Raw genomic sequence first — 25,169 nt, forward strand, 5'->3', positions numbered from 1 at the left:
CGGACCGGGGCACGAACCCGTGTCCCCTGCATCGGCAGGCGGACTCTCAACCACTGCGCCACCAGGGAAGCCCGAACCTTCACTTTTTAAAGCCAAATAGTGGTAAACAGAGCAATCCAGCATTTCTGCTGTTTGAGATTCCTGTTAGTCGTACGTCGCCCTTTTCTTTCTCTTTTTTGCTTATACTGTCGTCTCCTCCGCTCTTCTGTCGACGTCTTGCGGAAAGCAGTCTGTTCACGTGTGTACACTCCCACTCCATTACCACCTTTCCACAGCAGCTGCCCGTCTGCACGTTTCCTTAGTAAATTCCCTACTTTCCTCTGCTTAGGGCCTAGCTGTGTGGACAAGGCCACGCGGAGGCCACCTGCCCTCCCTGGCAAGAAGCCCTCCCTCTCTGCGGCTGGCTCCCTGCCGCCTTCCCATCGGGGTGAGGCCACCAGTAAGGGATGTTGACTTCAAAACCTGCTTAGGAGCTTCATAAATAAACCTCTGGGTATGAAAGTTAAGTAAGTTGAAAAGGCCCCCAATTTTCCCTTTATTTCTCAAAACACAGCCAGACAGGTGCTTCTCATTCCCGTGGATTCAGGCAGTTATGTTGAAAAAGAATATATAATTAATGAGCCAGGGAAGGAAAGAAAGCATAAAAATATAACTTTTAACACAAACATGAAAATCCTGGAAACCTTCCGCCTAAACTTTGAAGACGGTGGTTCTGCGGCTGCCAGGCACAGGCACAGCAGGAGCCCTGTCCCCAGGGAGGCACGGCAGAAGCAGGCTCATTAAGGCCAGTTCATACCCTGGGCACAGGCTGGCTTTAGTGTCATCACTCAACACCTCAAACACCGCTCGTCAGCTCGGCGCTGTCCTAACTGTACAGGTCGGGGTGCAACACCTGCCTGTGGGACGAGGTCAGAAAACAAACCCAACACGACGTTCAGAAGGACCCACCATGTCATCGCAGCACAAACTCCTCTGGGGATGAAGCTCAGCGGACCGAGCAGGGGCCGAGCTCCGTCCCTGCAGCCGCGAGGGGTGTCGGGTCCCCTGCACCCCTTTGCTCCACACCGGCCCCCTCGACTCTGAAACCCACACTCCCTGCTGTGATGCCTTCTGCTGCCACTTCCAGGCCCCACTGGAGCAGGGACAGGGCTTTAGAGCCTGCGTGTGCCCCTAAGGCGACACAGCTCAGCCCCTAACACGTGTCACCTATGGAAGGTGACTTTGCAGGTACACCTAAGGTCCCGGCTACACCTAAGGTCCCGGGTACACCTAAGGTTGCGGGTACACCTGAGGTCGCAGGTACACCTAAGGTCCCGGGTACACCCTAAGGCTCTGGGTACACCTGAGGTCGCAGGTACACCTGAGGTTGGCAGCGGCACCCCCAGGGCTCTGTGGACATGAAAGGGAAAGTTCCCCACCTCGGGCTGAGTGCAGAGGAACACCCGCAGGGTATAACGCAGAAGGAGGACGAGGTAACCCAAAGTGCCGCCCGCCCCTCCCTGGGTCCCACGTCGACCACAGATGGAGCATCCAGCTTACCAGGAGCTGGAAGGGCACCGCTGCTTGTCTGCTCAGACGGCGCGCAGCCAGCAGGCCCCCCGGGGCTTCCGAGACAGACTTGGCGTGCAGAAGGGCACGCACTACACGAAGGGCTCCACCGAGGAGCAGCAGGGAGGGTTTCCTTGGCTGCAGACTAAGCGGTGTGCGCGTGAACAAAGGGCCGCAGGCACGACGTCCTGGGAAACTGCGAGAGACCAGCGGCTGCGGGCAGCCCGATCCTGGGGGTGGCGGGCAGGAGGCAGCTCCCCTGCATCAGAACCCCGGGCAGCCACAAGAAACTGTGCCGGACACCCTCCCGGGGGTGGCAGGAAGGTGGGTGAGACCCGGCCCCACAGATTTCCACGTTCCTGGGGAATCACAAGATGTTCCACCAAAATGCAGGTGAACTAGAGGTCAAGGCTTTGCCTGCGCAGCCCCTGAGGATGCGTGAAAGGTCCCCAGGGTTGCCCTAGAAAATACTTGCAAATCATATCTAATGAGGGATTGGTACCTGGGATAGACAGAGGCCATCACAACCAATAATGAAAAGACAAATAAGGAGATTTGACTAGACTTTCTCCAAAGATTTACAATGGGCAACATCACATGGAAAGATGCTCAAAATCAACAGCCCTCAAGGAAATGCAAATCAAACCCTGCACAGGTGGAAGGGGCCAGACACAAAGGAGCAAATGCTGGATGATCTGTTTATGTGGAACGTCCAGAACAGCCAAATCCATGGAGACGGAGAGCATGGTGGTGGTGGCTGCCAGGGGCTGGGGGAGCCGTTGCTTGGGTACTGGGTTTCTTCGGGGTGATGAAAATGTTTTAAAATTAGATCATGATGGGGACTTCCCTGGCGGTCCAGTGGTTAAGACTCCGCACTCCCAATACGGGGGACATGGGTTCAATCCCTGGTCGGGGAACTAAGATCCTGCCTGCCGCATGGTGTGGCCATAAATCAATCAATCAATCAATCAATCAAATTAGATTATGGCGATGTTCCATAACTTGGTTCAGTACTAAATTCCACTGAACTGTACTCCTTGAACAGGTGGGTTTTAGGATCTATGAATTTTACCTTTACCTGTCAGTTAGGTCTCGCCACGAATTCCTGGGTCCCGAGCATTGCCCGTCACTTGCTTCTGCGTTCGTGCTGAGACCCCACCCTGCATCAGGGCAGCGAACCTCACGTCTCTGAAGCTGAGACGGGCCCTTCCTTCCCAGACAAATCCACCCCCTCCTCTTACCACAGTGAAGCTTGGGTTTTACCAGAATGAGGGATCCTCTCCATTTTAGGGAAAACGAATAACATCTTTAAGGTTTGGTTAGATAGCATTTCCTGATGGATAAAATTGCGCTGGATGCGTTTCCAACGGAGAACGCCCAACAGCCGAGAAACTGGAAAAGAAGAGATTACACCTGGGGTAAAATGTGATGAACACAGCAAGCAGTGCGCCCTCGCTCTCTGGGCCTGAGCCAAGGAAACACCCCACTTCTAGGGGCCTCGTGGGGCCATCAGGTACCTCAGATGCAGTGGCCGCGCCTTCAACAACTTCGCTATCAGCCTTGTTAGGATATTTGGGGCACAGCAGCCTGAGCATTAAAGTCAGAAAGCACACAAGGACAAAAGAGAGTCTAAAATACACCGAAAATCAATTTCACCCAGTGTTAGTCACCTAATGGAAGTTTTGAATTTCAGCTGAAACAAACAGAACCTATTAGCTGAGTTACATGTGGGACTGGAATGTAAACATGTAATCTAGCCTCGAATTACCAGATCAATTTTTGTAGAGGTGGTTCCACCTAACGACCATCTCTTTCTTTCTTTTTTTTTTAAATAAATGTATTTATTTATTTTTGGCTGCGTTGGGTCTTTGTTGCTGCATGTGGGCTTTCTCTAGCTGTGGCGAGCAGGGGCTACTCTTTGTTGCAGTGCACGGGCTTCTCACTGCGGTGGCTTCTCTTATTGCGGAGTATGGGTTCTGGGCGCGCGGGCTTCAGTAGTTGTGGCTCGCGGGCTCTAGAGTGCAGGCTCAGTAGTTGTGGCGCATGGGCTTAGTTGCTCTGTGGCATGTGGGATCTTCCCGGACCAGGGCTCAAACCGTGTCCCTTGCATCGGCAGTCGGATTCTTAACCACTGCGCCACCAGGGAAGTCCCCTGACGACCCTTTTTCAAATTTACAGGGATCCAATGACAAAGCAATTCCTTGTTCTGGTGTCTGTTTATAGCTTTAAAAGGCAACATTTCTTGTTTGATGGGTAAGAAGATGATATAGCACTGAGGTGTTTCTAAACTTGAGGCGTTTTTCTGGCTCACTTTCCCCAGCACTTCAGCTTCCTTGTGATGAGGAGTGTGTGATGTGGCCCCTCTGTCACCCCTGTCCACACCCACGGGTGTCTGTCTGCACCCAGGGAGCCTTCACTCCTGCTTCTGCAAGCCTTACTCGGGTGCAGTGATTAAAGTGATGCTCCGTAAGTGGAACCATGGGTTTAACTGCTGATCAGATCAGAGTTCTCTGCGTGAATCACCGGCCTCTCCAGGGCCTGGACTTCCCGTGGTGAGGCAGGAGCCCAGGTGCGCGCCCTCTCTCCTGTCCCTGGACCTGTGCCCTTGGCCTCTGCCGGAGCCCCTTCCCGCTGACCACACTCAATGGGAACGACAGGCCCTTCCTTCCCAGACAAATCCGGGCCTCGGCACGGCTCTCAGTGGCATTTTTCTGCCACCGACATATTTCTCAACACAAAATTGTTTGGATCACAGAAGCACCAATGATGGTCCACTACATTTGGAAACACTGACCATCTGGAAAATGGCAGATGCCAGTTGACCTAAACCATAATTTACTGGGTCCAGAACCAAAATAAAAATAAAAACTCTAACCACAGACAACTTTTGGCCTGCTCTGGGCCCTCCTAATTCGATAGTTCACAGCAGCAGATAAAGAGTCCTGTGCTTGGGGCACCAGGGCGGGAGGCCGGGACTGGGCTGGACAGGACAGACCACTGGCCGCCACTGTCCCCCTTGTGAAACGCACAGGAGCAAAAACAACAGTGACGTTTTTGACAAAAATAAGTTTCCAGACGAGGCTGCAGATGAAGCAGATACAATCGTTCCTGCGACTTCAATGTGAAAAAAGGCAGCAGTGATCAAAGGGGGGTTTCCGTCCGGTTTCCCGCCATGACCCCCTCACGACGCACATCATCAGGGCCCGTGCAGAGATGGAGCCTTGTCTCTGGTCGTGGGTTGGGGGTGGGTGCTGGGGCTCAGACCTCCCTACGGGGGAGCAGGTTGCAGCTCAGCTCACGCAGGCGGGTTACCTGCCACCACCTGCCCCATGGGGGCCACAGAGGCCCGGCTTCCTGGGAAAGCAGGCCCGGGTGGGTCCCCCACGTGCTGCCTGGGGAGGGGCTGGGAGGGTCACGTCTCTGCCTGTTCAGGGGGCAGTCTCCGTGCTGGGGGCACGGCTTCCCCGCGTAGAAGGCAGGGAACCAGCCTATCGACGAGAAGCAACGACTCGAGGCTGAGCTGATGCAGTCAGTACGGAGGTGCGGGCGAGATGGGCCGAGTGACCAGGCGGTGAAACGAGAGAGCCCGAGGAAGGGAGGCGAGGTTTACAGCGTCGGAGAAAGAACCTCACCCGCAGGTCTTAGATGTGAGCCCAGGTCCCCTGCCCGGGCCAGAGGGGACCCAGCCTGTCAGCTCCTCCCCCAAAGAGAAGGGCAGGGAGTCCTGAGTCGCTGACCGGATAAGTGCTGCCCTGTGAGCCAGAGGCGAGGGCTCCCACGGCCCAGAGCACAGCACAGCGACCCCGTGTCCCCTGGAGCATCAGGAGGGGGACGGGGTCACAGGCCAGACGGTCCCTGTGCTGGGGGGGGTGTTGGTGCCGGCAGGGGGCATTTACGAAGAAGGCACAGAAAAGGGGACAGAGGTCCAGGTTCCGAGGAGGCGGAGGGGACGGGCTGGGCGGGCTGTCAGGGACCCGTCCAGCTCCTGCACCTGCCCCCAGCCTGCCAACCTCGCTGGGGCTGTTGGTTCCTCTCCCGACCTTCCCCCCACGAAACAGCCCCTCTTTACAACAGGTATACATCCTGATGCGTCCCCGGCTGTTCACATTGCAGTGCAACTGCAGTAGCCTCTGCAGAATGAAACGTGGATAAAGATGCCAGAACACGGACAATGCGAAGAAGAATTAGCCACGCACACGGGCCAGCAGAAACCACAGCACGAGGATGGTGGGTGGAAATCAGTTAGCCTGAGAGAGATGCTCAAATGATCAAGTATCCAACCCCAGTGCTTCATAAGGCACTAGAAGAGCTGTCACCAGGAGGCCGGCAGGAGGACCACATGATTTCTATATTTACTTCCCAGGAAAGACTGTCTCCTTCCAGAGATGAATTAGCCAGAAAACTAAGCAAACTCACCCAATTCCCACACAAAAACATGTTGGTGTACACGGAGGCTTTTCACAGCTGAAATTATATACCTTCCACTGCACTGGAGGCATATTTTCTAAACATTGAATATATATCTAATGAAGGACCCGCAGGGCTGAGTCAGGAATTACGGCAAACTGCGTGGTGAAAATACTGACTAATTGGATAACGACATTCACAGAGCCGCTTCAGAAAGCGTGGTTCAGCTGGCTGGCTTCGGCCTAAAAACGGGCTGCCTGAAACCCGCGCGAATCTCCGAAACCCCGAAGCGAAGAGTCTACTTCGGGGGAGATACCGGCCTGGGAGCCTGAGGCTGAGGCCGCCCTGACGCAGCGGTCTGTGTGTCAGGCCCGGGAAGGTGACCACCAGGGGCCACCCACAAGTCCTGAGACCTGGGCCGGGCTGGCGGGGGCAGCAGCGGGAGGGGAGAGCAGGGCGGCTGCCGTGTTGTCTGCACATGGCGCCACCTCCCCGCCCCGTGACCAGGAGCCCCTCTCCTGACGGCCCAGCTCGCCCACCGTTCCGCCCCTCCCCAGGGCGGCCCACTGTGATGCTCCTCCGAGGGGGTCAAGAGGTCTGGCCCCTCCCCTGGCTCAAGGCGCAGGCCTCTGCGTGACCGTCACACCTGCCCCGCGTGCCGCCCACTTCCCGACAGGTGCTCAGCATGAATGGTCTCACCGTCGTGACTCCCTCCCCAGGCGTGAAAGCATAACTGAGTGTTTCTCCCTGTGTGTGAAGCCCACTTAAGAAATGTCGGTATTTCCTTGTCCACTCTTGAGGCCATTTCTTAATCTTCACTGTGACACCAAGCACCCTCAGAGGAAGGAATAGTTAGATGGAGGCTGCGCGCCAGCCAGGCAGGCCCTTTCCAGGGGTGGGATGGGCCAAGGCCTGCAGCACAAGATGGAGGGCCTGAGAAAGAAGCTTCCAGAACAGGGAGCCGAAGGCCAGGACGGGACGGAGGTGAGGGCCTTCACACCAGCTGCGCCACAGGCCCAAGGTGCGCCAGGCAACTGATAGCAGGGAGGACAGGCGACACCTGCCAGCTGCAACCTTAGGGTCCCAGGGTCTCCCCGTGTAACTAAGCCACCATTTCAGACCCCAAGCCGTCCCACTTCTTGCAGCTCCAATCCTACTTCTTCACAAACAACTTATGTAACTTTGCCAGTTTTGCCTTTATGAGCCTCAAGTCAGTCCTTCTTTTTTTTTTTTTTGGCGGTACGCGGGCCTCTCACTCTCGTGGCCTCTCCCGTTGCGGAGCACAGGCTCCGGACGCGCAGGCTCAGCGGCCATGGCTCACGGGCCCAGCCGCTCCACGGCATGTGGGATCTTCCCGGACCGGGGCACGAACCCGTGTCCCCTGCGTTGGCAGGCGGATTCTTAACCACTGTGCTACCAGGGAAGCCCACAGCTGATGTTTTGAAATGTACGGGGATTTGTTTTAATCAGGTCTGGTGAGTCACACAGAACCAGAAATGACTGTCCTGGCGGAGGGAGCTGTTACATCACAGATCCCCGGAAACAGGAGCAGGCCAGGCGGGCAGGGCCACGTTGGGTGGCTGCAGGGGGGAGGGGGATGGAGGGAAACGAAGCAAGGCTGGCGCCCCACAGCTGGGCTGCACGGAGCCTCGGAGGTGCTGCCCTGTTCCCCACGCACGACTCATTCATTATTAGAAACTAGAGCGGGAGAGGCAGGCAGTGAGGAACCTCAGTGCAGGAGGCAAGTCCCAAGGAGGGGGGGCGCGGTGACCACCCCCTCTGCCGGGACCTTCAAATCCACAAAGAGACGGAAACAGGAAAAGACTCCGGGGCTTTCCCTGCATTTGATTTCTGGGGTCAAACACCTTTTCTCTTTAATGAAGAGAAGCACCAGGAGCGTGGGATGAACGCCCAGGCCTCCACCATCCAGAGCTGGCAGATATGAATATCTTGTGACGTCTGACTCGGGACCTTTTAGAGCTAACACCTCATGGACAGAGCTGCAGCCCCCAATTTCCCCCTTCAGCCCCGCCCCCCGCCACGAGGCACATCTGATGGATGGTGAACTCTGGGAGCGTCCCAAAGGTGAGGTCACACTCAGGGTCCACGTTAATCCAGCCACGAGCCATGCACACGACCTGCTGCAGTCGTGAGTCCCCAAATGTGTCTCACAATGGCAGCATGCGTGCTAATCCTCTCCAACCCGCTGTTTCACCCAGGGTCATGGGAGCGGGGCTGTAATGGTGACTCTGAGACAACGGCTTACCTATAGGGATGAACACAGACTGGGCCCAGCCTTTTAACCCACTGCAAACCCCAGAGAAGGAACTTACAAGTGACCCATGTACCCAAGAGGTTTTCCCCCAGATGTTTCATGCCGAGGCAGACATCCTCGCATGGGCATGAGCCTCTCTGGGGGTCACTCTGGAAGAGGAGGCCGGACGGTAAACCACGGGCAGGCACATTTTGGGGGAGCCGACGTGTTCTGAACGTACACCCCAGGACGCAGCCCCCAGCAGGTCTGACCCCCGGGTCCCCACCCCCGCCAGCTGTCACGGGCCTATCCATGCGGCCCAGCTGACTGTCTGAGGAAAGAGCTCGCTGCCTTCCTGGCTGCCGCGCTGGACCCTCGAGAACTGTGAGCTCTGCGTCATTTACCCGCTTTTCTCTACTGGGTTTTCTTTTTCTCACAGATTCACAGAAGCTTGTTACAGGTGACAGACACTGAAACACTGCACACCTCCTCCCTGTCGGTCACTTCTCTTTTAACTTTTATAGTCTTTCGCGTAGAGATTTACACTGTGATGCATTCAGACTTACCCATCTTCCTGCAAAACTTTGTACACATTGATATTTTTAAAGGAGATGTTATCTGACTTCCGTTCCGAGGTGATACAGATTTGATGGCTGATTGATTTATTGATCTGAAGACCCCACCACATAATCTGACAGACGAAGGAATGATAAAGTTCCAGTAAGAGGAACTGATTTGCCCAAAGCAGCAGGTCCAGGGAAAAACCCAGGAGTCTGATTCCCCACCCGTGTCCCCAGGCTGGGCTGTCAGGACCAGGATGCAGGACCAGGTGTGCTGTCCCACCTGTCAGGACCAGGAGCTGAAATAAGACTCCAAGTAGTCAAGCTTGGCTGGATAAATAATTAGGGGAGAATAAAAACCTTTCATAAGTGTTAGTTATCATGATCTTGAGTAGATTAAAGCTCCTTGACAGCAAGGATCATATTTAATGTTGTTTTCTATCTTCTATCGGGGTCAGAAACACAAGCAGCTGGCGACTTCCCTGGTGGTGCAGTGGTTAGGACTCCGCGCTCCCAATGCAGGGGGTTCAGTTTCGACCCCTGGGCAGGGAACAAGATGCCTCCTGCTGCAACTAAGACCCGGCGCAACCAAATAACTAAATAAATAAAAAGGAAACACAAACACCTGCAGGGCCGGGCAGGTAACGAAGGGAGGGAGATGGGCGTGTCCCACAGCTGGGCAGCCCTTCCTCGGGCAGCCGTGGGGCGGCAGGGACAGTTCGGGACCACTGGCTGAGCCAAGGAGTTTCAAGGCTTTGTAAAAGCACAGCCAGAACAAGCCATGACATCTGGCCTGGGGGCCATACCCAGGGGATGAGACAGTGTTTGTCCAATGTGTACAATGCATGGCACCATCCCAGCACCAGTAACTACTAAAAAGGCTTGTGGACTCGACAAATAAAACACTTACTACATAAAAAACTAACTTTCATCCTTTCTCAGCCACAGTACTTTAAATCTCAGCTTGATTTTGTCCAATTCATATCAAAGTAATAAGTATTATGGGCAGCACTGTGGACGTCATTACCATCTTAGACAAGACATGATTCGGCGTCCGGGAACTCAAGTCTGAGCGGAAGGAGGCGCCCGTCCACCTTTGAACGTGCCCTTGGTGTCCGTGTGAACTGTCTGTGTGGTTCTGAGCCTGCTGACCTCGTGGGCCTTGACCCCAGGAAACCCAGGACCTGCACAGGGCAACCAGGCTGACAGCACTCTCATGAGTTCCAGATAATGAGAAAAAAATAAGAGAGGCAACTTTTGTTCCCATCTCTGGACGGCGTGCGCGCGAGACTAAGGGACAGAAAGCTCAGCCACGCGCTGCTGTCAATACCGCGAAACCTTCCTGTTCCTCTTCCCTAAATCCCAAGCGGAGCCTGCCCTGAGGCATGTGGGCAGAGGGCCTCCTACCAGCTGAGGGGACAGGAAGTAGTGCCGCGGATCCATCTACAAGGTTCCGTTTTCCACCGTGTGCATTTTTTTTAAGCAAAAAGCAACTCACGTGAAAAACACATAACTTGTTACCAAGTCGGTTACTATGGTTTTCTAGGAGAAAAACTACACAAGGTCTTTTTTCAATTGACATGTCGTTAATTTGAGTAAGAATTTGAGATTTCAGAATCGATGTCATTCTGCCTGCTTGGCAAAATCAGAACAAAATGAAGTCGCTCTAGGGCTTCCCTGGTGGCAGAGTGGTTGAGAATCTGTCTGCCAATGCAGGGGACACGGGTTTGATCCCTAGTCCAGGAAGATCCCATATGCCGTGGAGCAACTAAGCCCGTGTGCCACAACTACTGAAGCCTGCGCGCCACAACTACTGAAGCCCGCGCGCCTAGAGCCCGTGCTCTGCAACAAGAGAAGCCACCGCAATGAGAAGCCCATGCACCACAACTACTGAGCCTGCACTCCAGAGCCCACGAGCCACAACTACTGAGCCCACGCACCACAACTACTGGAGCCTGTGCGCCTAGAGCCCGTGCTCCACAACAAGAGAAGCCACCGCAATGAGAAGCCCGTGCACTGCAACGAAGAGTAGCCCCCGCTCACCACAACTAGAGAAAGCCTGTGCGCAGCAACGAAGACCCAATGCAGCCAAAAATAAATAAATAAATTTATTTAAAAAACAATGAAATCGCTCTATAAAAAAAAAGATAAAACAAAACAAAAGCTTCCAAGGCAGGCTCCAAAATGCTCCAGATAATCTTGGAAGCATCTTTGACAAGCAAGCAGAAGATAAAGAATGCCCATCTCTGATTTTTCCATCAGTAAATGGAAGTCAATTGGCTGAGCTGAGCTTGATGTCGGGGAAATTTTACTGGCGTGCGAGTTCAATGAACTGTTAACATAGCCGAGGACTCAGAGTCAAGGCTGCCTTGAGCCCGAGCGCATGCCTCAGGTGGCCGTGACCACACGCTTTCAGGGAAGGGGCACCGAGGTCACGAGCAGCCTTACAGCGGGCCCCAGCCTGGGCCCTGAGCACAGCCCACCCAGCACACGCACAGGTGAGCCGTGAGCGTCAGGTGGGGGGCGGGAGCCCCACCCACTCCACCTGGGGGCCGTCGGCTGTTTCCTGATTCAGTCAACTCTGGGGAGGAGAGGGGAATTAAAACAGATGCAAGAGGATAGCAAAACACCCAGAAAACCAGGTGGGTTAAACTTATTCTTCCTAGAAAGGCTGCGGGCAACGACTCAGGAGTTTTCACCTTGTTGACTGAAATGAAAGGGCTTCCGGTGTTTGCTCACAGGACCTCGGCCCAGAGACCAGGAGCCACGCCACCTTTGTTGTTTGAAGGCCAGAGTCAGACGCCCCCCGCCCCACTCTCTGAAGGGTGCTGGGCGTCCCGAACCCCACAGCTTGTAGAGCTGGCCTGTAACACTCACAACAATTTCCGTAATGACTTATTTTTTGCCTGAATACATACTCATATACAGTAGGTGCTCAGGTGGTTGTGGAATAAATCTGCTGATATTTAAAGCATGATCGGGGCTTCCCTGGTGGCGCAGTGGTTGAGAGTCTGCCTGCCAATACAGGGGACACAGGTTCGTGCCCCGGTCTGGGAAGATCCCACATGCCGCGGAGTAGCTGGGCCCGTGAGCCATGGCCGCTGAGCCTGCGCGTCCGGAGCCTGTGCTCCGCAACGGGAGAGGCCACAACAGTGAGAGGCCCGCATACCGCAAAAAAAAAAAAAAAAAAAAAAAAAAAAAAAAAAAAAAAGCATGATCGTTTTATAAACAATTCGTTAATGTATAGTGACTTAAACTAGTAAGTTACTAGATGACAGAGCTGCTAAAATAAGCAATTAGTATGTATTCATTCCTATTTCCCCCCCAAAATACTCAGTTCTTATCCTTGGCCCATGTCCTCCACATGCTTGAAAATCCCTGTCTTCCAACAACTAGACCCAGGAATGGGCCACAGTCTGGCAGACATCCTCAGACTGTCACCCCTTCCCCTGTTCCATGACAGAAACTTCTGGATGAGCCTCTCGAAGAACTCAGTACTTGACAAGAGTCGATTTGGGGGCGTCCTGTGTGACCACCCCAGGGAGAAGCCAGGGGGCAGCAGCCGTGAGGACCCAGGCCAGCACGGGCACCTGGGTGACCTGGAGGGGACGCCCTCGGTGAGGCCAGAAGGAGAGGCCTGGGGTCACAGGGCCCAGCTCACCTGCGCCAGGACTCCTGGTCCAGAAACTGAGGTGATAACCAGAGCTGTTTTCAGGTTGGGGTAATTTGTTACTCAGCAAAGATGACAGATACATGGCAGATCACAGACTGCTGAACCAGGTCACTGACACACACACACACGTGAGAAGGGCACGAGGTCCGTCCCTCAGAGGAGGACGGACGAGCAGGACCCCGGTGAGAGCGCCCTCCATGTGCCCCTGGTGGACAAGTCCTGAGGTGCTAAGAGCCACACAGGTCAAAGGCTCGGCCCAGAGCACCCGGGGTTCCCGGGTGGATCCCAGAGCTCCCTCACCGCCACCTCCAGGGGAGCATCTCCCGCATCTTCAGGAGCAGCGATGCTGGCCTGACCCAAATCGCCTCTGTGCGCTGCTGACACAGGCCCCAAATGAGGGGTCCAGCAAAGAACGCAGACAGCGTGTCTGCTAACCCACAACGTGCTGGTGGCTCAGGCTGCGGCCACGGCAGAGGGTCAGCCCCACCTCCTGTTTTATGGGTTAAATTGTATTTAATTTGCATTTTGGGTTGGTTTCTATGGCGTAAGTATAACATAATGTCAAGGTATAAGTATTATCATAATAAAACTAAGTAGAGATTAGGGTTCTCAGAGACGTTTACACCGCTCTAACAATGCGTCCCTGATGGGAAATCATTCCCGGGACGCTATTATTGACGACCACCACCTTCTGTGACGGCAGACAGCATCGGCCACCTGGAAGGTGGGAGCTGCAGCTTTTCTAGTGTCTGTACATTTTTAATCCCTTGCACTTAAAATAAAAAAGAAGACACGGAGCACAGATGAGCTGAGAGGCACGGAGCCTGGCACACGGTGGGCGCCCAGCAGTTATTTTCCGAGTGAATAAATACAAGCATTCCACCTCAGTATAGTCAAACTGGGGCTTTAACTCTAGTTGGACGACACCCCACAGTGGAAATGGAGACTCTGAGAGAGTGCTGGGGTCTCACGAGTTACATGCGGGGTATTCACAGGTATGAATTATAACGATCGCACCACACGTTTACAACACGCATCCCAGCCACCAGCTCAGTCATGTGCACTGTCACACCTGAATTTTATGACAACGCTGAAAGATTCTATCTCCCTTACTGACAAAGACACTGAGAAACAGGCCAGGAAGATGAGCCAATGCCTCTGTCACCATAAACTAACTGTAAAGCTCCACGGCCTCACAAGCAAGGAATGTCCTGGTCACCCGCCGACGCTTGGTAAAGGGCTGCGTGTCCGCTGTGGGATCAATGTGTCCATTTGCAGCCCACCTTGAAAAACTCAGACTGAAATCTAGAACACAAAGAGCAACTGCCAGACACTTTAAATTCTAGCTTTTGCACCAGTCCTAAAGGGAAGGGACCTCGTGTCCCTATTACACACCGGAGCCCGAGGCCAGAGGGACGAGGAGATACCCCACAGGCCGCTAGGGAGCTGCCGACCTGTCAGTGCCAGCGGGGACAACCCCTGTAGGACGCGGAGGAAAAGGAGAAAACCCGTCCCTCGTGATGAAGATGAGGCTGGTCCAAGCTGGGGAAGAGTCTGGAAGGTCTGAGGCCAGTCTGGGCAGAGGGAGCTGAAATGCAGCGACCTCCAGGGTTGGCAAACTATGGCCCACAGCTGTGGTACAGGTTTTACATTTTCAAACGGTTGAAGAAATCAAAAGAAAAATAATTACTCACGACGTGACAACGGGAGGAATGTAGAACACCGCCATCTGTATAAAGTCTGACTGTCGGGCAGTGGCCCCCGTTCGTTACGGCTGTCACAGCTGCACTCACACCGCAGGACACATTGGCATGGACAGACCACGTGGCCTTGCAGCCCGAAGTATTTACCATCAAGGCCTTGACAGAGGGTTGCCAGCCCTGCCGACAGGACAGAAGTGGCTAGGAAGCCTGGGACTTGATCAGTGCCTCTCGAAGCTAAAATGATTACAGCTGGTCCATTCTGGAACCCCCCACCAGGCCCATGCCTCCTGGTGACCCTAGTGCCTCCCCACCACTACGCCAGAAGCTGGAGATACACACGAGATCCCCATGGAGAAAACCCTAGTCTGACAACACTGCACAGGTGCGGTGGGTGGAGAACAAGCATCATTATCACTGCAGGTGAAAATGCAAAACTGTGAATAAAAGAGGCATTTCCTCCTGCCTCAGGAATCCCACTTCTAAAAATCTATCCCAAAGACACCCTTGCAAAAATACTATCGATTCACAAGGCTAGTAACTGCGGCGTTACTGTAATAGAAGACTAGCAACCAATGTCCATAAACGGGCAGGTTGACTCACAAGGGAATATCATCCAGCTGTGTCCATGCAACAGGCTGGTGCGGAAGGACCTCTGGATGTACTGAGAGATCGAGGACGTGACAGTGTTTATGGTTTGCTGTCGTTTGTGAGAAAGAAGAAATACAGACAAACATTTGGGGGCAATCGGGAAATCTGAACGTGGACCGAATAGTAGATACTAGTCAAGAACTGCTATTGGTTTGATTTGGTGTGATGATGGGGCAACACCTATGTTTAAAAAATGTTCTCATCAGTTACAGACCATGTGAAATATGTAGGGTGAAGTGACCTGGCTGAAGTGCTGGGTCTGTACACTAGCAGGGAAAAAAGGAGCTTTTGCAGGGTAAGGAGGAAACAAGATGGATCATAACTTAGTTATGGCTGAAGCTGAGTGAGACGGGGCTCATCACACTGTTATTTCTAATTGTGTATATGTTTGAAAATGTGTACGATCAAAGGTTAAAACACAGAGGATACAATAAACGTCCATGAACCCGCCATCTAACGTAAGAAAACTGAAACCCCACAATCTGTAATGGGCTGGACTGTGTCCCCCAGAAAGACATATTGAAGCCCTAACTCCCGGGGCTTTAGGGTATGACCTTATGTGGGAACAGGGTCTTTGCCGGCGTGACTGGTGAAGACCGGCTCACACTGCTTTATGAGGGGCCCTAAGTGCAGTGCCCGGTGTCCTTCTCAGAGAAACACAGACACACAGGCGAGATGGAGACAGAGAGGGGTGATGAGCCTACAAGTCAAAGAACAAAGAGGATCCCAGCAATTCCAAAGGCGGAAAGAGGACGCTCCAGAAGGACCCTCCCCTGAAGCCTGTGGGGGGAACGCGGCCCCGTGACACCTTGATTTGGGATGGAAACCTCCAGGGTGTGACAGGACAGAGCCCTGTGTCTTCGGCCCCCGCGCTGTGGTCGTTTTTTCTGACCGCTCCAGGAAGAACACACCCCCTGTCTCTGCTGGACCCTCGCCGTGTCATTCCTTCTCCGCGTGTCCAGAGGTGACCACTGTGGTCCTTTTGCTCAACTTGATATTCAGTTTCTTCACATTGAAACTTTTATCTCTGTTTTAACTGCTGTAGGATACTCTATCATATCCCATTGGTACAATTTGCATTTTAATTCAAAAGCAGTAAAAGAAAAACCCCCACAAACATCAGAAATGACTTCAAAATCTACGATACTTTTCTGCTAAGAGCGTAACGTTCAATCAGGTATTGTCAACCTCGGGCAGGAGACCTCTGTCGTGGGGGCCGTCCTGTGCGGTGTCTGCGGCGTCCCTGCCCACTAGATGCGGGGAGCATCCCCCACTCTGACAACCAAAAATGCTTCCTGACATCACCAAGTGCCCCTCGGGTGGCAAAGTCACCCCCGCCCTCACTGAGAACTGCTGCATTAAGCATACAAATATTCTGAGAACTTTTAGACGATGGACCACGTAATCTACATGTTCACACGATCACATAATCCCAACCCTCCACTTATTTTCCAAAATTTGGTTCAAAACTTTCAGCCACACTAATAAATTAGTTATTTTTCCTAAAGCATTTTTGCCTCTGAATCCACGCAGGATGCATCCTGCGTGGAAAGTTCCATTCGCTGATTATGGTTCCCTCTGTTTCTATACTGATGATCTAGCTTCCTGAGTGTCCTGCTGCAAACTAAGGGGTTTGCTCCCTGATCTTCAATGCTATTCGCCAGCTACTGACAGCATGAACCTGTGGCTTTTACGCACCGTCCTGACGGCGAGCCCAGCCCCTTCTCATTTCCTTTCTCCAAACAAGTGTCTACAAAGCAAGGGGATTTTGAAAAAGACAAAATGTTGATGGTGCTCAAGTACCAGTTTTTGCCGAATCTTATAGACCATCTGAGGCCCAGAACAGATTTCCCACGACTGCCGTGCGAAGTCACCTGGTCCTGATGTTCTTATCTATTGTGGTCAGAAGACTCGGGTGAAAAACAAACAGCGCCTGGGCTTTTCGCGTGTGCGCGAGCAGGACGCGTGGATCGCCCGCGCGCTCCGTCCCCTTATGGCAGCAGGTGTAAATAACACCCAGTCCCTCCATCTCCTCGATTCACTCCGGAGGGCTCTCCCCCAGAGGACTCGCCCCCAGAGAGCCCCCGCGTGCAGCCGCTGGAGCCAGGAGGGGCTCCGACCTGGGACCGCTGCACCAGGCGTTCCCGGAAATCCTGGTGTTGCCTGGCGACCCCACGTCTTCTCTTCAGCAGTTTCAGGATGGCGAGAGCCCAGAGCAGTTGTCTGCGATGCAAAGTAAACTGCTGGCATCTGCAGCTCCTCCGGGTGTCAGACTACAGTACGTGCTTTGTTTGGTAGAAACGTGGGGTGTACTCCACTTAGAAGGCAATTAAGCTTGGACGATCAGAACGTCTCTGACTGAAAGTCCTCATTAGTTTTCTCACATAGAAACGCACAACCGGTCAGCAGGGACCGTCCACGTTCTGGGCTGCAGCTCTGCCCCCGACGCACAGGGGCTCCGCCCCGAGCCGCACTCGCCCAGCTTTGCAAACGGCGCGGTGCGGCCACCCAGGCCCTGGACCGTGGGCCCGGCCCGGGATGTTCGCACACTCCAACGACCCAGGTCTGTGCTCAGAGACGCCCTTTCCCCGCGGGCGCCGCATGAACAGCCCAGCGCGCCCACCGGCACCCTCCCCGCGCCTCTCTCTGCGCCCTCACATCCGACAAAGCCGCTCCTGTTTTTACACATGGACCGCCTGACTCGCCGGAACGGAGGCACGAGGGCCCCCATGACTGCCACGGAGCAGCACTCGCCAGGCAGAGCAGGCACTCAAGCAACACCCGTGGACTGAATGAAGGTGAAAGAGAAACCAAGACCATCCACAGGCAAACACCCCCTCCACATCTGGACTCTAGGTCCACACGTAACCCTCCTCCCCAGTAAACCCGTGCAGTCTGAGGCCGGGGTGCAGGGCACTGGCTCTTCCACCACATCACAGACAGTCAAGAGTCTGCAGGGACCCCAGAGAAATCAATCCCAAACTCTCCATAACACAGTGCAAATGCTGTGCATTTTTATGGCATAAAAACCAACAAAATTCCCCTTCACAGCCCACCCTACACCTGACTATCCTGGCAGAGAAAGGCCCGTACCAGCCACGCTGCCAACATGCAGGGGGTCCTGACCCCCAGCTGCCATCCATTCCACAAGCACAGTATTCCTCTGGAAGGAGACAGACCCTGCATGACATCAACAGACACCGGGCTCCAAGTTCAATGCCCCAGGAAAGGTAACACACCTTAAGTTCCTAAGGTAGAAATGACTATGCTGTGGGAAGAGAAACAGTCCCTTCAAGCACGTGGCCCCCCAGCGGGCATAAAAAGACTGACAAATTGGCCGTATAATTATTTTTAAGATCTGCACACCTACGCATATACATGTGTATATGAACAAACGCACAAGAAGTGTCCGTCGCAGTAAAAGGATGGACCCCGAGCCACAGGCCTTCCCTGAAACTCACCAGCCGCGTCACAAGGGCAACTTTCCTCCTTCTGTGCCTTGATTCCCACCAGCAAATGGAACATGATGCTGCTTCACCTCGTGGACTGTCGTGAAGAATAAGACCCAGAAATGACTTAACATGGACTTCACTGCTCTGCAAGTGTTGGCTGGTGATGATAAATAACCATAACAACAATCCTCTTTGTTACAAAGGGGAAATCTGCTCAGACTTAACCATGAAGAGGTCAGGGGTCGGCCCTGCCAGACAGACAGCCTCCATCTCCATGCCAGTCCAACCTCCAAGCCTCTCAGCATCCCCGCCCCCACCCCCCAGAGAGAGCCTGGTCCACAGGATGTCAGCGGGCAGAGAAGAGGCAGCACTGAGATGTTCGCGAGGGGCTGACGGAGGCCGGACCGCTTCCAACAGCACAGCTGGGGGCCGGTGCCACCTGCGCTGCCTCCCCCAGACCCCCGCCAGCCTCAGTGTCCCTTCTCCCTTCTCCCTTCCAAGCAAAGCGCCCACCTTCCCAGAAGCCAACTTTCCAGCTTTCTTTGATTACTATCTAGGTTCAGTATTTCCCCCAAAGCATGTCTGTATTTCCCTCTTTCTTTCTGACTTCCGTGCATCTCCTTTGCCCGTTCTTACCTAGTGGCCATAATAGTTTCTCAATGGCTTGCAATTCTTTTATAAATTTATTTTATTTATTTATTTTTGGCTGCGTTGGATCTTCGTTGTTGCACGCGGGCTTTCTCTAGTTGTGGCAAGCGGGGGCTACTCTTTGTCGCGGTGCACGGGCTTCTCATTGCGGAGCATGGGCTCTAGGCACGTGGACTTCAGTAGTTGTGGCTCGTGGGCTTAGTAGTTGTGGTTCACGGGCTCTAGAGCACAGGCTCAGTAGTTGTGGCACACGGGCTTAGTTGCTCCGTGGCATGTGGGATCTTCCTGGACCAGGGATCGAACCCATGTCCCCTGCATTGGCAGGTGGATTCTTAACCACTGCGCCACCAGGGAAGTCCAAGACTTCTTAAATAAATGTTTCTAAAAATGCTACAGAAGAACAAGGGAGGGGCACGTGATCAGGATGGACACCCCCCCCGCCCCGGGAAGTGTGCAGATATTGGTGATAACCGATTTATTTAGCTGCACGTTTGTGTTATTACTCTTAAACTGTTTGTATACATTACACACACTCTTTTGCATGTTTGATATATTTCATAAAAAACTGTTTACAATCCCTTCCTGCCAAAATGCTAAAGAAGTTTCCATATTTTAGGGAAGCGTGGCATCAGAAATAGAAGGCTGGGGCCAGGGTGACAGATTCCAACTGGCTCTCAACTCTTATCCTGCTGGGATGAAGGCCAGGCCCAGGAGGGGGCCAACTGCACATACAGCTACCTCGGGGCTGGGGACTCGGGTGTCACCTGGCCGCATCCGCCCACCCAGAAACTTGTGCAAATATTACGACTCTGTGCGCGCTCTGTGAGCTGGAAAAGGGTGGAAGGCACTGCAAAAGCGGGCAGCGGTGGCTGAATTAACAAATTTAAGGTGTTACAAAGACGCCAGCATGATCTTGAAGCCCTTGTAGCAATCAGAGCTGACCACAGACTAAAATTTTAATGGTGCAAATATTGAAGATACGGACCTACAAGCAGCATTTTCTGCCTGGTAATAGGGTTTTACAATATTTTGTATATTATATCTGCAGCTGGCTGGCTGACAACACAATTGCTTATTCAGATTAAGAAAAAATAGGCATAAATTCCCATAATTTTAAAGTTGCATTCATACTTAGGATTACTTCTCAGAATAAATACATCTACTGCATGATCATCAAAATTAAAAGGTATCAAAGGCCCATCTTGGTCTGTGTAATGGCTTCCAGCCTCTGCCCATAAATGTTTTATGAATTCATCCCATCCTTTCGATTTCGTCTTATCCTTTCTTTTTGCACACAGTCCTACATTTTTTTTTTTTTTTTTTGCAAAAAGCTACAAAGGATCTGTGAAATGTGCACATGATGCACTCTCTAAGAAAAGCATAGCTTCTTTGAAACACTGCCAAAAAAACTATTTTGCCTTTGCAGTATCTTGCACCATCGGCCCCGTGCTGAGCGGAGCGAATCCTCGCCAGTCAGGGCTCCGGGGTCCGGGAGGCGGCCCGGGGGTCGGCCAGCCTGCAGGGACGGCCTGCGCACCGTCACTCTTGCTGTCCACTCCCTGCCCGGCCCCCCATCGGGACTGGGCATCACGAGCTCTTCCCTGGCTCCCCGACTGGTCTCCCTCAAGGACCCATTTGTGCTGAAGGTTTAAGCAGCACCTGAGGTGAATCACCCCCCGTCCACAGCCAGGCCCTGACTCTGAACTGTCGCGCCCACTGTCGACACACACAGCGGGGACCCACCTCCTACGGCCAGCTTTCCAGAGGCTCCGTCCCCTCTCCCACCCTCCCGAACACACAGCAGATCTAACGGCACAAAACCAGAATTCAGATCTGTTGCTTACGGGCTGGTTTTACGTCTGATCACTGGTTCCCAGCCCCGTCAGCACATCAGTACCACTTAGGAAGCTTTGAAAAAACAATACCAATACCGCTCAACAACACAAAAATAAATAACCAATCACAAAATAGGCAAAGGCCTTGAATCTACATTTCTACAAAGAAGATATACCAGTGGTCTACAGGCACGTGAGAAGATGGTCAGCATCACTGATCACCAGGGAAATGCAAATCAGGACCACGACGAGACACGGCCCAACAGGGCGGCCACCGTCAGAACAGAAAACAGCAGGTGCGGGTGAGGACGTGCAGAGAGTGCGCTGTGGATGCACAGCGGTGCAGCCGCCGTGGAAAACAGCTTGGAGGCTCCTCACAGAATTAAACACAGAATTAGCACGTGACCCAGCAACCCCACTTCTGGGTATGCACCGAAAAGGGCTGAAAGCAGGAAGGCAAAGAGCCATTTGTGTGCCCATGTCCACGGCAGCATCATTCATAACAGACAAGATCTGAAGCCCGAATGCCTACTAATAGGTGATGGACAAGCAAAAGGCGGTCCACACATACGACGGGATATCATCCGGCCTTCAAAAGGAAAGGAATTCTGACACCTGCCACCGCGTGGATGCACCCTGAGGACACTGTGCTCGGTGACACAAACCACTTACAAAAGGACAAATAATGTATGAGATGCTTCGATTCACAGAGGCAGAAAGTACCTGGTGGACACAGGGGAGGGGAGAGGGTGGGGGTTTAATGGCATGGAGCTTCAGTTGGGAAAATGAGAAAGTTCTGGAGGTCTGTTGTGCTGCAACGTGAGTACAATTAACACTACTGCACTGTGCACGGAAGAACAGTCAAGATGGTGAATTTTATGCTATGTGTTCATTAACACCGTTAAAAAATACACAGTAAAAGGAAGAACAATGCCTGGGCCTGCCTCTCCGTGCTTCTCATTTCTTGGGGTGGGAGCTGGGTATCTTCTTTTTTAAAGCTTCTTATTATGATTTTAATATAACCATGACTAGGAACATCTATAAATTATAAACGGCAATTTAAAGATATTTGTTTATTTGTGTCTTTTTATCTTCTACATCCTGGGTACACAGTAGGTGCTCAGCACTTACAAAATATCCCCATGACCACAGACTGAGTAAAAGAACGAACAATTAGCTGGGTAGTGATGACTCTCTAAATAATCATTTTAAACCCTGGGCTAAACTCATAAAGAGCTAAATTCTGTTTTAATTGTATTGCCAATTTCCCTCAAGACTCATAAGTCTCGTCTGGATCCAGTGCCAATTTCCATCGGGAAGTTAGCAGTGCGGGTCCATGACCGCGTGCCGGGCACTGACCAGGCACCCCCATGGGCATCCTTCCCAGCTGAGGAAGCAGGGCCTGGGGACCAGCAGCCACCCGTCTGGGGGGCAGGGCTGGACCTGGAGACTGGGGGCCACAAGCGTCAACATGGGGTCATGGGACAGTGTCACACGGTAAAGAAAATGGTAACAGAAGTTAGCCAAAGCCAGTGCTATGGAGAAGCTCGTTTTTGTTTTATTTTTTTAGTTAAGGAGGAAAACACGAGCCTGCAAGAGGACAGTCTGTTCACCGTGTCCAGATGCAGGGTGGCTGCTTCCCGACGGGCAGCGGGCAGACCGGGGAGGCGGGGCGCTGGAGGGACACGGGCAGGGCTGCCCGCACCTCCGCCGCCAGGGTGAGGCCCCCTCTGACGAACAGCTCGCTGGACGCCAGACAGGAAACCCACCCGCGAGGCCACGGCCAGGCAGTGGTAGCTCCCACCTCCGCAGGGAGGAGCCTCGGCCTCACATCCCAGCAAAGGTCAAAACTCGACTCTCATCACCACGGTAACCCACCGAGCGCCATGACCACGGACAGAAGGGAGAACTGGGGGGTCAGGAGAGACCCTTCCATCACCCCCAGCACAGGCCTTCCTCCGGATTAGCGCTGCCTCCTCCTGACCGGATAAACCACCAGAGTTACAGCTTAAACCCCTCTCCTTCCACTTGGTGTGAAATACTGCAATTAAGGACGATCTCTCCAGACACAATTTCCTCATTCTGAAGAGCCTCCACTGGGGCTCTACCTTAGGCCACAGCTGACTGCACTGAAACTCATCTGAAAGTGACTCGGGTGCCTGTAAAGCTGGAAGCATGTTTGGAAAAGAACAGGGCGGCCCCTGGGTGTCCTGTGGTCACAGTTTGCAGGATTTACATTAAAATGGTTCCTACAAAGGCACATCTCGAACTACAGCTGAGTACACGAGGGACACGCCACACCGCACGCTACGCACCAGGATGACTGCGGGTCGGCCAGGTGAGGTGGGTGGAGAAACGTGCCTTCCCGGCAAAAGCCAGGAGAGGCAACTGGGGTTCAGTGAACCTCCCGAGTAGAGGTCACTGGACAGGGAGGGCTGGTGAGCAGAGGGCGGGGGGCGGTGCCATCTGTAAACTATTAACCACGGTGAAGCTCTATCACTTTCATATGATGTGTCCGGGGGTCACCAAAGGGGAGATTGAGAGGTGGACCAGCTAGCAAACTGAGAGCAACTATCCTTGAGATCACCAGAGGAAAGCATGGTAAATCACCACAGAGAAAAAACACTCAAATCACAGCCTTTTAGATCAGCCCAAATCAGGTCAGAGAACAGGGACACTTCCGGTTCTTTTATGAACTTTCTTGCCAAAGAGGAAGAAGGCATTTCTTACTCGAAAGAGGCAAGCAGCCAAATTCCCCCCAGTGGAGGTCTGGTTCAGTTTTACTTGTTATGAGTAGTATTATGACTAAAACGGCCACTTTTCACACCAGCACAAAATAGTTGCAAAATGTGAAAATTGGCTTTCCCTACAACCTGCGTTGCTGGTTCAGTCATAACCAGACACCTGATCAGGGTCCTTGGCAAATCCCCCAAATCATAGCAACCCCCCTGGATGACTCGATGGCCCTATTTTTAAACTACAGCAGGACATGCTGAGAGCAGTGCAGATAAACAACGAGTCATTTTTTTTCCCTTAAACTACATAAGTCAGCGTAAACGTATTTCCACAGACTCCTCAGCTACAATGAACCTGTAGCATCTGCGCAGAGTCGGGTCTGCAGACGCCCCAGGGCCGCCCCTGGCCCTTCCACTTTCTGACGATGCTCATCACTAGCCCTTGGTACTTATGATGCTGTAAAGGGTGAGACAGACACCCCACAAAATCCGCGCCCTTCACCGCTAGGATGAGGGCGTCACGAGCTCTGTTCTGATCCTAGGGATCTTCTCTGTAGGAGCCAGAGCCGGCTAATGACTGTGCTTCAAAAATCGTTCTGCATCTAGAAAGGCTGTCAGCATCCCCTGTGTCATAAACTATGCTACCTAAGCTTAAAAACCAAACTACATTAGCTTAGGAAGTTATCTTTATCGAACTTCTAAGCAATTCTTGAGTTTCTTTCCCCTCTTGCAGTACATGCAATAAAGGATTTGAAAAATGCATGTTCTGTAAATAGAAAACCACAACATTCTCAAGGTCAGAATCCGAGAATGTTCTTTGGAATTTTCAGGTTGAGAACACGCAGTGGAGCCCGTGAGATACAGCTACACGTGGGGCACATCGTGAAGGCTGGTCACCTTACGTGGAATATGCCACCAGAATGAACGAAAACGAGGCGAGTCCGGTGGTTCATGAGAAAGGAGGTTGTTGTTATGCACAAATAATAGGCTTCATACAAATTACTGTAATTAGCGTCATTTTTACATAGTTGAGCAAATTTTTAGTTCTTCCTTGTCTCGCTTTTGATTCTCTAGGATCTAAAATTAGTGCTGATATCAAGTTTACCCTAATACCCATCAACTGTAATCCAGACACCGGCGCTGCTGTAAACCCTGCAGGCACGGGCACCTCTGACGCGTCAGGGTGACAATCGCTCCAGGCCTGTCCCCAAAGGGGAGGCCCTTCCTTCAGCTGGTGGCGCTCAGCATCCGCTCGGTGCGAGACTGGGGTTTCAGACCCGCCGTGATCATGAGGGATGCCCTGCCCGAGGGCACTCTTTTTCGGAATGTGCCTGTCCTGGGGGTGCGCTCTGGTGTCAGAGCCACGTTGGGACAAGTGACAGCAGTCTCCAAAGGGGTCTGCACACGTTTCGGGACTCTCTCCTCGGCCCGGGCAGTCAGGACCAGGAGTGAGTGTGGTGTTTGCCCTGGGTCAGGACGGCCGGGGCTTTGCAGGGGAAGGGGTCATCGTCACCTTTTCTCCCCTGGATCCAGGACAGTCCTGGGACAAGAGGCTCGAGTATTTGTTTCAGTGTTAAAGGCAAGACACCCCCTCCAGCTCCTAATGCCTCAAGCCTCCGGGACCGGGTACCACCCAGGTGGACAGAGAAAATGTCCAACAAAGCTGCAGAGACACAGCAGCCTCGGCTGAAAATCGGCCCCCCGGG

General features: G+C 52.9%; 1 protein-coding gene across 2 annotated transcripts in view; it reads right to left on the minus strand.

Moving 5' to 3' along the window:
* The window catches only part of ATP11A (ATPase phospholipid transporting 11A), a gene marked incomplete at both ends in the record, with an annotated part of 116,464 nt that overhangs the window by 59,366 nt on the left and 31,929 nt on the right, over window positions 1–25,169 (minus strand). The window lies entirely within an intron of this gene.

This window comes from Hyperoodon ampullatus (genome assembly GCF_949752795.1).
Source record: "Hyperoodon ampullatus genome assembly, chromosome: 16".
Classification (NCBI taxonomy): domain Eukaryota; kingdom Metazoa; phylum Chordata; class Mammalia; order Artiodactyla; family Ziphiidae; genus Hyperoodon; species Hyperoodon ampullatus.